The sequence below is a fragment of the Natator depressus genome, chromosome 1 (assembly GCF_965152275.1).
Source record: "Natator depressus isolate rNatDep1 chromosome 1, rNatDep2.hap1, whole genome shotgun sequence".
NCBI classification, from domain to species: Eukaryota; Metazoa; Chordata; order Testudines; family Cheloniidae; genus Natator; species Natator depressus.
The window spans coordinates 242,114,561-242,131,172 of NC_134234.1; the positions used below are offsets into that span (position 1 = coordinate 242,114,561).

At 43.8% G+C, this 16,612-nt stretch overlaps 1 protein-coding gene across 2 annotated transcripts in view; it reads left to right on the plus strand.

Annotated features, from left to right (window-relative positions):
- The window catches only part of FGD4 (FYVE, RhoGEF and PH domain containing 4), a 175,446-nt gene that overhangs the window by 21,552 nt on the left and 137,282 nt on the right, over positions 1-16,612 (plus strand). Inside the window, exon 1 of one of the 2 annotated variants that reach the window (XM_074939651.1) lies at positions 11,566-11,583. The exons of the other annotated variant lie outside the window; for it this stretch is intronic. The gene's annotated coding sequence lies outside the window, so the exon portion shown is untranslated. Of the gene's footprint in view, positions 1-11,565; positions 11,584-16,612 lie in introns of those variants that run through there. 2 annotated transcript variants of the gene reach the window in all.

Genomic DNA, 16,612 nt, shown 5'->3' on the forward strand with positions numbered 1-16,612 from the left:
TGAAGGCAATACTGAATATTGCTACTAGGGCTAACTACTGTGTTTCTAGCTTGTCATAAAATTTGATTTTTTTTGTATTTGTCACTGATTTTTTTTCTGTGTTCTTTGAGTTCCTGATGTGCAAATGGCATTTTTAGAATGTACTGATTTAGCCATTATTAGGGGAATAAAATTTGTTGGATAAAAAAGTTGTTTTAAATTATTGAGAGGACTATTCGCTTTACGTATCACAATGAAAAAGGGCAGCATTATGATGCATGTGATCATATGAAACAGTATTTGTAACTATGGATGTGTGTATACTTACCTGATCCAAATTTACCTGACCAATATGGTTGCTCCATGTTTTGCACACACTTAGGAATTTCCTTTACTTCATCTTTTTCAGTGTAGTTTTAATGTATCAAAACAAAGTGAATAAAATCACCAGCCACATCTGAGACTGAAGGTCATATGTTCAAGAACATTTAAAAATAGTTTAACATTATTCTAGAGCTCTTCATAATATGTAGTAACACTAAACCTCAGTATTGATAAATGGTAAATCATTTACAAATCTGTGCCAGACACTGGTGGTTGAAAAGAAATAATGTACATAGGCCATGTGATATAGAAGATAATCTAGTTTTATACATATCTAAGCATTCCTGTCCTTTCTTTTGTTCCAACTAAACAAAATATGATTGGGTCAGAAAATTGGAGTCTCGTTATAACTGACCTTTCTTTCTCACCCCCAATAACATTTCTTATGGATAGATTGATTTAGATTTTATAACTAAGCTTACAGTTTTCATAAAATAGCTACAGTCAACAGTTATGGTGCAGGTTGCTGTCCTGATTTCAAAGCCCTGTATAGCATTGGCCCTGTCTACCTAAGAGTGTCCATCTCTCCCCGTGGCCATGGCTGACTGGAACAATGAAGGGAGGGCAACACTCAAGGCTGCATGGCAGAACTTTGACCAAGACTGTGGAACTTGCTGGTAGAAGAAATAAGAGGTTGACCTCTAACCTCACTGCATTCAGAACTAAATGCAAAACTCTTCTCTTCAACCTAGCTTTCCCACAGTAGCCTTCTACACACCTCTGCCCCCACACACCAAAATGGGAAAAACTCCTATACTGTAAGCCAGCAAGAAGGGAGATAATATCTTAATCTTGGTGGTGATATTCACATATGGTGAAGGGTACCTATACAAGACCCCTAGAGAACATCCAGACCACATCACGTGTGATCCATTGTCTACAGCCAAGCCCTAAGATGCAACCGAATTTGCTCCAATCCCTCAGATAGAGACAAACACCTACAAGATCTTTATCAAGCATTCTTTAAAACTACAATACCCACCTGGGGAATTGAGGAAACAGATTGACAGAGCAAGATGGGTACCCAGAAATCGCCTACTACAGGACCGGCCCCACAAGGAAAATAACAGAACACCACTGGCCATCACATAGAGCCCCCAGCTCAAACCTCTCCAGCACATTATTGACGATCTACAACCTATCCTGGAAAACGATCCCTCACTCTCCCAGACCCTGGGAGACAGGCCAGTCCTCACTTACAGACAGCACCCCAACCTGAAGCAAATACTCACCAGCAACTACACACCATACCACAGAAACACTAACCCAGGAACCAATCCCTGTAGCAAACCTTGTTGCCTACTCTGTCCCCATATCTACTCTAGCAACACCATCAGAGGACCCAACCACATCAGCCACACCACCAGAGGCTCATTCACCTGCACATCTACTAATGTGATATATGCCATCATGTGCCAGCAATGCCCCTCTGCCATGTACATCGGCCAAACCACAGTCCCTATGTAAAAGAATAAATGGACATAAATCAGACATCAGGAATGGGAACATACAAAAGCCAGTGGGAGAACACTTCAATCTTCCTGGACATTCTATAACAGATTTGAAAGTAGCTATACTTGAACAAAAACACTTCAGAAACAGACTACAAAGAGACAGACAGCAGAACTAAAATTCATTTGCAAACTTAACACCATTAATTTGGGCTTGAATAGGGACTGGGAGTGGCTGGCTCATTACAGAAGCAGCTTTGCCTCTCCTGGAATTGACACCTCCTCATCTATTGTTGGGAGTGGACTACATCCACCCTGATCGAATTGGCCCTGTCAACACTGGTTCTCCACTTGTGAGAACTCCCTTCATGGGTCAGTATTTGTCTGCATCTGTAATTTTCAGTCCATGCATCTGAAGAAGTGGGTTTTTTACCCACGAAAGCTTATGCTCAAATCTGTTAGTCTTTAAGGTGCCACCAGACTCCTTGTTTTAGAGAGAACATGAAATTCTGTTTTTAAGCTTGAGTCATTAATATCTTTGTAGAAACAGGCATTCTTTGACCTAGTCTTCAATGTCTAAAGCAGAGATTACTGATCTCTGTGGACCACTGGTGTCTAGCAGAGAATAAACTGATTACGTGGTGTCGGCGCCGCCTCCTTCATTTCTAGCTGCCAAATTGCATTCCAAGGAGTTACATATATGTAGCACTTACATTATTTTCTCCATGCTGTAGTTGTAACAGGGATATTTATTTGATCCTGAGTAAAGGGAGAAGAGGTCCAGGGGGCAATCTCTCTATTAAAACATGGGCCACACTATGGGAAATGTTTGAGAACCTCTGGTTCTGAGTTGGGGGGGCTGTTACTCAGAGAATAGTAATGGCAGTTTTCATGTCATTCTGAGAATAATGCAGCTTAAAGAGAAGAGTAAGGTTCTTTCAGGTTCCTGTTAACTACTGGGTGATACAGCAGTTTGGTAGATCAGCACTGTGCAGTGTAGACATAGCCTAAGTGGGTTGGATGGAAAAGGAAACTAGCAAAGATGAACTTGGTAACCTTGTGAAACAATTGGATGAAACCTTTGCGAAATATGGTATGGAAATCAGTGCAGAGAAAACCAAGCTGACAGACACACATGATGGGATCAGCTCACATATCGCTGTCAGTGGACAAGAGCTGGAGACAGTGAAACAGTTCAAGTATTTGGGGGCAATCATCACTGATGAAGGATCCAAGGCAGAAATTCTAGCAAGAACTGCACAAACAGCAACAGTGGCAAAGCTAAAGCCAATTTGGAGGAACATTCATTTTCCTAGAATCCAAATTAAAACTGCTGCTCACGCTGGTCATCTCCATTTTTCTGTGTGCATGCGAGACATGGACCCTTATGGCAGAACTTGAATGGAAAATACAGGTGGTAGAGATGAGAGACTTCCATAAAATCCTGGGCATCTCCTCCTTCGACTACGTCACTAATGAAGAGGTCCGCAACATTATCACCCAATGCGCTGGGTCATATGAAGACACACCCCCCCCCCCACGACTATAAAGAAGCTTAGGCTGAAGTGGTACAGCCATGTAACAGATCATCTGGCCTATCCAAGATCATCTTTCAAGGGACAGTACAGGGGAAGACATGAAGAGGTAGACAGAAGAACAGATGGATTTGTAACGTAACTGTGGACCAGAATGGACTTCAGAGACTCAACCACTGACACACAATCGTCAGGGGTGGAGACAATTGGTTGATTGCTTATCAATGATGGTGCCCCAATGACCAATGCGGTTATGGGAGTGGTGGTGATCTGACAAACTAATCAAAACATGGCTTTAGAGCACTTTGAATTTTGAGTCTATATATTTAGCTACTTAAATGATGAGATTAGTCTTGGATCCTTCTCCAAAGTACAGTTCCTCTGTTAATTACCGATAGCTTTGAATTTAGTTAGTAACATTAAGGCTTTGTCTAAACTGCACTTTCGTTGTTAAAACTTTTGTCTTTCGGAGGATTCCCCCCCCCCCCCCCCCCAAATCCCAAGCAACAAAAGTTTTAATGACAAAAAGCGCCAGTATGGATAGTGCTTCGTCGGTGGGAGAGCTACCGCCCCTCATTGGGGATGGGTTTTATTTTTGTCAGGAGAGCTCTCTCTCCTGTCGACGGAGTGGGTACACTGCATGCTTTACAACGGCAAGGCTTTAGTGGCATGGCTGTGCCACTCTAAGGTGTGCATTGTAGACAAAGCCTAAAGCTCTGGGAAGGAATACTTAAATGATTTCTCTGTCCCAAGTTTTGTCCTCTTGCCCAATTTCCTACTCCAATACCTTAGTGGAGGGTTGATCCTTCCCAAATCAAACTAAGTAAAAGTATTGGCTCCAGTTGTATGGACTGGCCAGCAATAAACTGTCTCAGTAATATGGCTCTCATCCTGAAGAGGACTTGGAACAGTTTGTAATGTGCTATAATATTTTTAATGATTTGAAGAAGGTTTTGGGTTGACAGCTTTTGTAGACTGAAATTCATTATTCATCAACAGCCAGAGACGGTTAGTGCTTCCTACACTGGTGATTTTAATTAAGACTGGAGGTGGTGCAACAGATGGCTTCTCAGATGGACAGATGCTATATGGACTAATAGCAATGCAGTTCGGCAAAGGTCAGAATCTGGTTTCACATACACATATATATGAAAGGTATCAAATATATGTAAACGTGAGTTCATAGGTATGTGATAAGAGTTTGTAATATGTAAAAAAAAGTCTATTTTAATAGTATACCCTTTCCATGTGCAGCTCCGAAAGCTTGCCTCTGAATATGAAAACAAATTACAAAAACCAAAGGCCCGATACTTAATCTTCCTTTAGGCAAATGCTGAAACCTTTCTAGAACAGTCAGAACTGTTTTTGTTTGTTTGTTTGTTTTTTTCCAGATTTTTTTTCCTGTGGCAGCAAAATTGCTTTATTGTACTGTACATACAATGAAGTTAGGACAAACACAACTGAAACAGGAGGAACCCCACAAACCAGAGTGAATCAGAAATAACCTGAAAAGGAAGGCCTCATGAACCTAGAGTTTATTAAAACTTCTCCCTCGTGTACACTGGAAAATTAGGTGGCATGAGTGATCCTATATGAGATTGCCAAACAACTTCTGTCAGACATAACGGCTGGGTTTTTCAAAGGAGCCTAAAGGAGATAGGTGCCCAAATATCACTGAATTCCGGGATGAGACAATTTTGAGGTGGGGGGGGGGGACCAAATGGCTGGGTGCTGTGGGAGATTTTGGGAGAGGGGTTGGAGGGATATAACTGCTTTAAGGAGTCTAAATATCTCTGGGTCCATAAATCCTTATAGCTGTCTGTTTCTTAGCCAAGGTGGTGGTTGTGTGGTGCAATCTCACAGGTGCTTAAGGAGAGGGGAGTATTCTGAGAATCTTTCTTGGTTTGGAGGGCACTAGTGAGGTGGGAGAAAAAATATTTTTGGAGAAGACAACTTCTGCACATGGCGTCTTTGAGAGAGACCTCCCATCCTGGCTGCAGAAAGCCCTCCTAAGTGTCATGTGGAGAATCTGAGCCTCTTGCTTCTTTGAATAAACAATCTTTAGAGCATGTTACCTTTTTTTTGTAAAGCATAAAAGGAACAAAATAGAGACAGACCCCTGTGACGTTCCCCAGGTGTTATCTGGACCGGTGATCTGCTAGGTCACTCCAATCCTTGACTCTGGGAGCCAGCCTTACCCTGTTCTGCTGTGAGAACCCCCACTCCTGGGCTGTTCACGCACAGTCTCTGGCATGTAAGCATTCTCCAGGCTTTAAGTCATGTTCGTGTACCTGGCCATTGCCCATTAGTGACCCCAACAATAGGTGTTTGAAGGGTCTGGGGGAAATCACATAGAAAAGACAAGTACAGATCTGTGTAAACTTTTTGCTTTTGAACTCAAAAGGAGAAGGATATCCACTGGAAGGCCCTCCTCATGGAGGCTGTGCTTTGTCCTGTCTCAGAGCCCTCCCAATCGTACTCCATGACTAGTACTTTGGCATCCGCGCTCAGTGCACTGCTGACACCGAAACCCACCCGGCACGGTTCCCCCTCGCTGGTGCCCAAGAAGCAGGCTGTCCCAGGAGATGCAGACTACCCTTCAGGATCTCCCATTTGAGGGAGCAGGGCTCTTCTCAGAGCTGACCGATGCACAGCTCACAGCCGTAAAGACTCCCGTGCCACCCTCCAGTCCTTGGGCCTGCACACCCTTCAACAGGCTAGAAAGCCATTCCGTCCGCTGTCTCCTCCGCCTTCGTCAAGGTTGTGGAGTGTCCCCCAGTCCTGCTCTTACAGAAAGGAGGAGGTAGACAAGGGGTTTAAGTGACAGAGACCAGGGCAGCCAGAAACGGGCATTTTGAGGATGCGCCCGAGGACAGCACCACAGGCACTGCCCAGAATCCTGCTTTTTCCTCAACCCTCTATGCTCCTTCCGGTCGGCCTGGTTGCGGCTGATCTCAGACCGTTGGGTGCTTGACACTTTTTTTGGGGGGGGGGCCTACACCCTGCAATTTGTGGCTGACCCTCCCTCCCTCCCACCCCTCTTTCCGGTCCCTCTTCAGGGACCCTTCTCACAAGCAACTACTTGTGCAAGAGGTCGAGAACCTCCTGTTCCTGAGGGCAGTGGAGGAGGTCCCTCCAGACATGAGAGGGAAAGGGTTCTTTTGCTTTTGGAATTAGGAAATAACAGGAGTAGGAGGCCTCAGACCCATTCTAGACCTGCGACGCTTCAACAAGTCCCTCAAGAAGTTAAAGTTCTGCATGATCTCCCTAGCTTCCATTATCCCCTCCCTGGATCCTAAGAACTGGTACGCTGCTCTTGACTTAAAGGGCACATTTTTCCTGGGGCACAGGTGTCTATATATTTTTTAATTGAGCCACCACCATTTTCAATTCACAGCACTGCCCTTCAGCCTCTCGTCGGCTCAGAGTGTTTACGAAGTGTATAGTGCCAATGGCCGCTTACCTGAGGCGCAAAGGTATCCGTACCTTGAGGACTGGTTAATAAAAGACCGATCCTGGGATCAGGTACAGAGTCATCTTGTCCTGGTTTGCTCCACCTGTCACGACCTGGGGCTGTTAATAAATGAGGCTAAATCAACTTTAGTCCTGATGCAGTGCATGGAGTTCATTGGAGCAGTACTCGACTCTACTCAGGCCAGGGCTTTCCTCCCCGAGGCCTGGTTCCTGGCCATGGCAGACCTGATCTCGTGTATACAAGATCACCCTCTCACCACCGCTCAGATGTGCCTGCGGTTGTTGGGCCACCTGGCAACCTGTACTTACGTGGTTCGGCATGCGTGACTCCACCCCAGTCTGCTGCAGGCATGGCTGGCATTGGTCTACATCCCCAACAGACACAGCATGGACTGCATACACAAGGTCCCAGACCACATCCTGTCACTTGCATGGTGGCAAAATCCAGCATCAGTGTTAGAGGGAGTTCCATTCGCAGTCCACCCGCTAGCCTCCAATGCTTCAGACCTGGGATCGGTTACCACCTGGGCAATCTCAGCACACAAGGTTTAGTCCCACCTTGATTATTCACTACACATCAATGTCGGGGAGCTCAGAGCAGTCCGCTTGGCCTGCCATGCCTTCCTACCTCACCTAAAAAGCAAGGTGGTCCAGGTCCTGATGGACAGTGCAGCAGCTATGTTCTATATCAACAAGCAAGCCTGGGCCAGGTTGTCTGCCCTTTGCCGAGAAGCCCTCAGGCTATGGGACTTCTGTGTACAACACAACATCTGTCTCGTAGCCACACACACCTCCCCAGCGCCAGGAATACCTTGGCAGATCTCCTCAGCAGGATCTTCTCATCTCACCATGAGTGGTCTCTCCATCTGGAGGTGGTCAGCATCATCTTCCACATGTGGGGGAACTCTCCGGGTGGAGCTGTTTGCATCCAGGCACAACAGGAAATGCCATGTTTTCTGCTCCTTTCAGGGGTCCAACAGAGGTTCTGTCAGATGCTTTTCTGCTCCCGTGATCGGGGGCTCTAATGTTCGCCATTCCCCCAGTTCTGTTGATCCACAGGGTCCTTATGAATTTCAACAGAACAGGGTGAAGGTGATCCTCGTAGTGCTGGCTTGGCCACGCCAGCACTGGTTTGGCACACCGCTGGATCTCATGTCCATTCAGCTACTTGCCCTCCTGCCCCTCTGTCATAGTTGCCAGCAAGAGAGAACTGAAAGAGCGTAGGGTCAGTGGTGCCTGATATACTGATGCATGAGTGCGGCACTCAAGGGGGCGCTGCAGCCGACCCTATGGATACTGGTAAGGCAAAAGTCTCTGACTGTGCCCACAGGCACACATACATCTAGACTGGAATGGACATGAGCAATGCATCTCAAAGAACAACAGTTACGAAAGGTCAGTAACCACTATTTTTTTTTTCCTATTATAGTTGAGGTCTAAGCTGTCCATTCTTCAAATGAAAAGTTTCACCGAAAGTGGCCTCTTTCAATTTAAAAAAAAAAAAAATTGTTCACAAAATAGATTTTGGCATTGTCAGCAATTTCATCATTTGTGGAAAAACTCTGCATTTTTAAAGTTATTGACAATATCAAATGTTTGCAAATAAAAATAAATTTGCAAAACTTCAACAATCCAATAAATGGGTCCAATTTAAACAACTGGAATTGAAAACAAGTTTGAAATTTGGAAACTTATTTGTGGAAGTAGATTATCTTCAACCAGCTTTGCATAACAGCCTATGGAAATTGGAACCAATTTTAGACACCTTAAAAATTTCTTCTAAAAAGGCACTCTTTTCTGCATTGTGATTCGACTTTTCTTTCTGAGGCAGAACTTCAGCATTCCAAAGCTTCTTTGGAATAATTGTATTTTGTCCCACCCTCCAAAAAAGTCGTGCTTGTGACCTACTTACTATAGTTTGTGTTAAGGTTTTGTTTACCTCATGACCTAACTTTGAACAATTGCTACATGAAAATACATCCAAACGTCCTGCTAACCAGGTGTGACATTACCCAGGGTACACTCTGGAGTGATGAAAAGCCGTATCCCCTCAATTCCCAGCCTGGCTTGCCTTTTCACCTTGCTTCGCTGTGAGAGCAACCACTCCTGGTCTGTGCGCTCACAGCCTCCAGAATGTAAATCTCAAGCGGTATAGCTGGGAGAGTGCTGTAGTCCAGCCACTCGTAAATTATATTACAGGGCAACGCTAGCAAACTCCCAGTCCCAGACTTCTCCCAGAAATGTGCGTCTTGTACTACCCAGCACCTGTCTGGCCAATACAAGCTCATATGAAATAGAAAATGGTATGCACAAATCTTGTTATGCCGAATGGAGTTTCCCAAACACACTGGTTTAGATAAATCCACAAAACAAATGTGTTAATTACAGAAAGATTTATAAGTGACTACAAGTAATGAAGCATATAAGTCAGAATTGGTTACAAAGAAATGAACGATAAAATGCAATAACACCTAAGCAAATACAAAGCACAGGTCTCTCTCACCGCATGTTCCATCAGTCTTACAAGCTGAACCTCTTTCGATCAGGATCTTTTCCCCCCAGTCCAATGCTGCTTCCTTTGTTCTTTAGATGTTGATGCAGTTGTGGGTAGAAAGCAAGGAAGATATGATTTGGGGTGTGTGCCCTCTCCTCTTACCACCCTTTCTCTTGTGCAAGAATCATCTCCAGCTGATGTTCAGGAGACAGACCAGCAATGTGACCAGGAACCTTACTTAAGCTGCTTCTTTGTAAAAATGTAGATCTTTTGCCCACACCCTCTTTCCTGCTGAAGAGTAGCCACTTAATCAGGTGATGGTCCCTTTGATCCCATTGACACCTGGCTGAGGCATTGGCTAGCCTTTTGTCTGTGGGGAACTTGTTTGTGACTGCCCTCTGGAACATGTCTTGGTAACATTATAGAATCTTTATATCCTTGCATAAATGTTGCCACACACATTTTACTAGGATAGTAATCATCAAATCACGAGTTTTCAAATGATACTTTGTACAGTATTGTGTAATATGCCCAGAAGTGTGGGTCTATGTACAGGGCTGAGGTGGCTGCAAGGAGGTGCTGCTGTTTTATATAAAAGGCCATGCTGAAAGTTTCCATTTGGGGACATGATCCCCTTATATAATCTGTAAATTGAGAGTGCAAGTTGTTGCAAACCAGGATGTTTTGTTTTCACGTAAAGTTTATAATACTCCTTCCCACACCCTCCAAACAACTGGGAAGATTAGAGCATGTTTACAGCTGTGCAAAACTGAAATTGCTTGTTCAGTATGAATTTGTATTACTTCACCCAACTTGTGCCCTTCCCTCATCCAGAAAATTTTCTACTTTTTGTAAAATTATAGCATACTGGTTATAGGCCCTGAAGTTTTTGAAGAAAAAATGCAAACTTGTGTAAACTTTGAGCAAAGAGATTTGCATTGAATCTTGCCCATTGTTGCTTTGTAAAGAAAAGCAGCCTTTGTGTATCTTGGTGAAACTCTTCTTAGAATTAGCACTATTTTCAATTTTTTAAAAAAAGCCAACAAACAAGAAAACAAGTTTGTTTTTTTTTCTTTTTGGTTTGCTTCACGTTACTGATATTTTATGCACCTGTATGTGTTGCTGCTTTAGAAATGGTCACTTGTTTTTAAAGCAACCATCAGCCGTCAGGGATGGTTTGATGATATTCACGTTTCCCACAGAAATATTAAGCAACCTATAAATACTAGGTAACTAAATGATGGCATAATAATGAAGTACAGTCCAATGATGTAGCTGCTAAAGAAATACATTTAACAAAAGAATAGGCTTTCCATTCACCCAAATGTATGCTAAAATAAGTCCAGTTAAGTAAAATACTAGATAAAAATATGGATATGTTTTATAGTATAACTTGTCTTTGAATGTGTACCTGTCAAAAGCAAATTCTTAGACTACTAGCACTGACATGTTAATGGGAAGGTAGTAATTCTTAGATATTTCAATTGCCAGACTTGACCTATGAAATCAGGATCACAATTAGAGTGCATATGTCAGGTGTTTTACGTGTGATGCATCTCTTTTAATATGTAAATTGCCCACTTGGAAGGGCAGCTGTATGTTAGTAACATTACTGATTTTTAACCATTAGGATTTGAAGAGAAATTCTGAAAGGTTAATAGACACCCTTTATTTGTGTCTGACAATCTTATGACATGATACACTTGAAGTAGAAAAGATTATTTCCCTACACAAAGACCAAAATACGTATTTTAGATTCAGGGAAACGAAAAACAAACATCTGTTAGTGTGTGCGTCTGTCTCTCAGATGCTTTTTTTGAATCCCCTTGCAGCCCTGCCCTCTAGCAGAGAGGACAGGCACTTACTTACATTTAAAGACGCAGGACAGTGAAAAGTTTCGGAGTAGCAGTGAAAAGAGAATCAAAGCAATAGATACTGTAAGTGAAGAGGCTCCCACCCTCCTATTTGTCTTTACTCAAATATGTATGTTCAAAGGGTTTTATTAGTGTGGTGACTTCTTCTGAAAAGTGCAGTGATCTTCCAGTGGCAAGACTGTTTCAGTCTTGGTCTTGGAAGCCACAAAGGAAATGAGACTGCTAGCCCTGTCGGTATGTAGTTGTATGTATGTCCTGCTTTGGGTGTCTCAGTATTCACGGTGTGAACAGGAAGTGAGCTTAGCTAAGTTTAAAAAAAGAGCCATATTTGAGGTTAAACAGCATAAATGAATCCAGCTGTTTCTTAGCAAATGTTCTGTCTGTCTTCACTGGTAAGTTAATCTATTGTTTTGGCAGGATGAAGGTGCTTCAGAATTATAAGAGAACAATTGATCATTTTTCTGAAGGAATATTTGTCATACTATGGTTCTGCAGATGTTTAATGTAGAAAGTTATAATTTTTAACACAATATAAAAGAAATGCTATGTGTATTAACCAAAGTGTGACTAATACTGAGAGTAATTTACTATAAAGTGATTATGGGAGTGACTGCTTTCAGAGTGCTGTGGCCAGTATTTTTAGTTTGAATAACAAATCCATATTTAGGCACAGAATTAAGTGGCCTGATTAGCAGAGGAGCTGAGTGCTCTGAGCTCTTCCGAAAATCTCAGTTCCTCTGAAAATCAGGCTATTTAATTATGTGCCTAAATACAGATTTGGGTGTTCAGGCATATTCTTCTTTTGTTAGATGGCTGGCAATAATCAGATCTTCTAGTCTTATGGCTGCAGATGCATGACTTTAGAGCACAGGTCAAATACTGTACAGTTTTCTTCTTCCATCATGTCTGGAGCGTTACTTTTGTATTAAGATGGGCAAAATCCACTTCCAGGGCAGTAACATCTGAAGGCTGTTGACATTAATGATCCAGTGAAATTGGGAGGTCGAGTGGGAGATAGTAGAGCAGACATTCAATACCTTGTAAGAAAAACCAATGCTTGTGATCTGTCTTTTAAGTGAAAACAAATCAACACTGCAATTACTGTGGTGCCTTTTATTATTGACTCATGACAGCAGCTGCTGTCCAGTTACATAGCTCATCCACCAAGTCACTGGCACACTTGCTGTAGAAGTAAATAATCCGTTTTCCAAAAGCATGGGAAATAATCCAAAATAATTGGAAGCCTTCCTTTGCCATAGGGAGTCTTTCATAATACAAGTGTAGCACCCACGTAATTGGAATACAGATCCTGCTTGAAATCAATATCTATATGAGAGAGTTTAACTATATTTAAATAAACTGCATTTTAAAAATCGTGCCACGTTTATAGGTCATGACAGTATCAAGGGGGGAAAAACCCTTACAATGTTCCTTTTTGAGTCCTCTATTAAATTCATGTCTGGCTTTATACCTGAAGAGAATCTGAGGGAGGAGAGATCTTGATCCCAGTTTCTGCTAGAAAATGAGTATAGGCGTAGTGTTTCTTTTAAGGTGCTTCTAAATATTGTTTAAAGTAAGGGTTGTGTAATGCTGTTGAGGCCTTTGTGGATGTCCATTCCACTCATGCATTTTTCTTTAATTGTGGAATGGTTTAAGAATGTGAAAGAACAGCTTGCAAGATATTTAAAAAAAAAAAAAAAAAGGCTGTTGCTCTGTTTCAGTTCAGAGCAAGATTTGGTGAAATGAAAGGACCATGAATGTATTCCTGGAGGAACACCCGAAGCGTATTTTGCTATAGCATGTTAAATATATTCTCTCCAAAGCAAGTATATTTTTGTATTACCATAAACCAGAAAAGGCAATTCTGACTGTTTAGCACTCTTGCTACATTCATTAGCATGATTGAGCTTATCCTCTGAATTGTTTTCATGACTCTCTTTAATCCTAAGGACACTGTGAACTCCCTAGTTCTGAGTAAGCTCGTCGTATCACTGTATTTCCAGAGCAGTTCACTCCTGGGGGAATTCTGTAGCAAAAAAATTCTGCAACTTTTATTTGTGAAAATAACATACAGTCACTCCAGTTTCAGTTATTTTGGTAACTTATTTCAAAATATCTATCTGTCAGCAAGTATGTCTGTAATAATGCAGACAACAAAAGATTTCCCCCAGGAGTAGAGAGTTAAAGAAATCCCCACAAACCCTTGTTTTTCTGTTATGCTTTTGTTGGGCATCTCCGTCTGAGTGTGTCACATGTGCCAGCTGAGCACATCTTGAGAGAAAACTCTGCCCCTCCAGTCTTTTATTCTATTCTTTTTTTCGCCCTGCCCCTTTAGAGGCTTTCAAATAGGAGGAGGAGCTGGGGGTGCGTGTGTGTGTGTGTGTGTGTGTGTGTGTGTGTGTGTACACAGTTAGGAGGGGGCTGTATGGGGGCCCCGACAACTGCACCCCCCCCCTGCTCCCAAGCCCAGCCATGGGGCCACACACACACACCCCGCCCAGGGATCTAGAGGGAGAAACAGCTTGGTGCTGGTCAGACCAGGCTTGTATGGAGTTTCCTGTGACTTTTTTTTTTTTTTTTTTCAGTGCTGGGCTGTGGAGGGCTGACACTGCCCAGGGCCTTCATCCCTGCTGGGTTGGGCTCACTGTGAGGCTGCAGCCCATACATCGCCTCATTCCTTCAGGAGCTGCCAGGAATCCTCTGGCTCCCCATCTCCCTGCACCTGGCAGTGTCCTCTATTTGTGAGGAAGTTGGGTACTGCCAGGTCCAGCAGCCTCCAGTGGCAACCAACAGCCCATTTCTGCGGGGAGGGGAACGAAATTCTGCACAAAACTAATTCTGTGCAAATTCTGCACTGTGCAGTAGCATAGAATTACCCCAGGAGTAGCAATTGCACTTTAAAAGAAAAAGATTCAACGTCTGCTGGATCCTGGGCCTTTTCATCTGAACCATTACTGACTGTCTCAGCATTTGCAAGCCTAAACTTTGTGTTTATTGCTCCAGTTTTCTGTCTCAGAAAAGGCTTTATTTATTGAAACTAAAATCTTATGACTCAGCACTATGGACCATTGCCACTAAAAATCTTTATATTTTGTTGGAAATGACTTCTGCCATGCTTATGCTGTTTCAGCAGTTGTGAGGTAGGGCACTGATAGGTCACCAAACTTCCTTTCAGTGGGTCTCTGGTAGTACCATGGGGATTGAGAGTCTAACCCTGCCAATGCTTGCTGCTGCGAATACACTTACCCTTGGTAGTCCTCATGTTCAACTCAGCAGCGCTGCTTGTCAGAGCATTTGCACGATTTGACCCAACAAGAAATAAAAGCATTCTGGGAAATATAAGAAAGAGGAACCACTAAAAAGATTTCTGGGGTTAAGCAACTGTCTAATCACTCATCCCCACCCACTCAGTAGAACAGAATTTCCTGCTAATACAGGCACCATTCCATTGATTTCTATGCCACTGAAGTAGGGGACATTAAAAAGATGAGAGGTAGTAATTTGGACTTTCTATCTCTAGGAAGCAATAATAAATTTGTGGTGTTATTAATAGTAGAGAGGGGTCCAACTCTAATGTTGCATCCAAACACCATTGAATCCAAGCCAGAATTGAATTTGGTAGCTCAGGCCCATGTCATCTTGTAAAACTCTTGCTTTTCTCTGGGAAGAATACTTCCAGTATTTAATTTGAAATGAGGCTCAGACTGTGAAGATTCAGTGAGAAAACACCAGTTTTGCATGGCTAAAGAACGAGCCACGTAGTATCTATGTGCTTGTATAGTGTCTGGCAGATAAAAAGCCTTGTTAAATTTAGATTTCCCTGTGTCCATAAGTCATCAGAAGCATTAAAATCTTCTCCTTAGAAGTGACTAAATAGGAGTGAAGAAAAGGAAATGACCTTTAAACAAGACACTTGTGCTATATTAAGGCCCTGTCTACACTGGTAAGTTTCTGCGCAGTAAAGCAGCTTTCTGTGCTGTAACTTGAGGTGTACACGCTGCCAAGCCACTTAGTGCGCAGAAATCGCGCAGATGCAGCGCTGTAAAAAAACCCACCCCAACGAGAGGCGTACAGCTTCCTGTGCCGGGGCTACAGTGCTGCGGTGCCAATGTAGACACCGTAGTTGAACAGAGCGCTGTGATTGGCCTCCGGGAGGTGTCCCACCATGCCTGTTCTCACCTCTCTGGTCATTGGTTTGAACTCTACTGCCCTGCCCTCAAGTGACCAACAGTCATCCCCACCCCATACATTCCTTTGCAAATTTGAAAGTCCCCTTCCTGTTTGCTCGGTGATGCGTGCAGTGGTCTCAGCGCATCTTTCCAGGTGGCCATGCCTGCTCCACGCACCAGGCGATCCCCTGCTTGCAGCAATGCCGAGCTGATGGACCTCTTCAGCATTTGGGGAGAGGAGGCTGTCCAGTCCCAGCTGCGCTCCAGCCACAGGAATTATGATACCTACAGACAGATTTCTAGATGCATGACAGAAAGGGGCCATGACGGAGACACACTGCAGGGCAGGGTCAAAGTGAAGGAGCTGCGGAATGCCTACCACAAGGCGTGGGAGGCAAACCACTGCTCCGGTACTGTTCACACAAGCTGCTGGTTCTACAAAGAGCTGGACGCAATACTCGGTGGCGACCCCACCTCCACTGTAAAGGCCACTGTGGATACTTTGGTGGCTCCCGTTCCAGTCAAGAGTGGACTGAGCCAGGAGGAGCAAACTTGGACGAGGATAGGGAGGGGAAGGGGGGCCCAGAGGCAGAGGATGAGTCGGAGACCAGAGATGCATGCAGCTAGGAGCTCTTTTCTACCCTGGAGGAGGCTAGCCAGTCACAGCAGTCGGAGATTGGCGAAGCACAAACAGGACAGGAGACCCCTGTTAAGTGGATCTGATTTTTGGGAATTGCTGAAGCGAGTTGTTGGGGGCAGGAGGGTTGCAGAAAGCAGGCTTGTCTTCCACTGCATGCATAGTCTGAGTGGCAGAATAGGCTGTTGATTTGATTCCCTCACTTCATGGGAATCTCCCTCAGAGATCGCCAGGAAACTCTTGTGGAGATACTTGGCAATCCACTGCTGCAGGTTCTTTGTCTGAGCTGCTTTGTTTCTTGCCCCATTAACTGTAACTTTCCCACGCCACTGTGCTGTCACTGGGGACGGGGAGACCATTGCTGCATACAGGCTAGCCGTATAGGGCCAGGGCAGAAGCCGTAGTCTTGGAGAAAGACCCTCCTTTGATTCTCCGCTCACCCACATCAGCGAGATATCTTCCGTAATGATCACCTTCTGTGGAAAGTGTGGGGACAAGAATGATTCAGGCCCACCCTACAGTGCTGGCTCTCCACGTGCCCAGTGTACAGCAAGGTCCAGAAATAGTGATTTACCCTGTTCTTGCGGCTACTCACCATTTTGGGGGTCTTGTGGC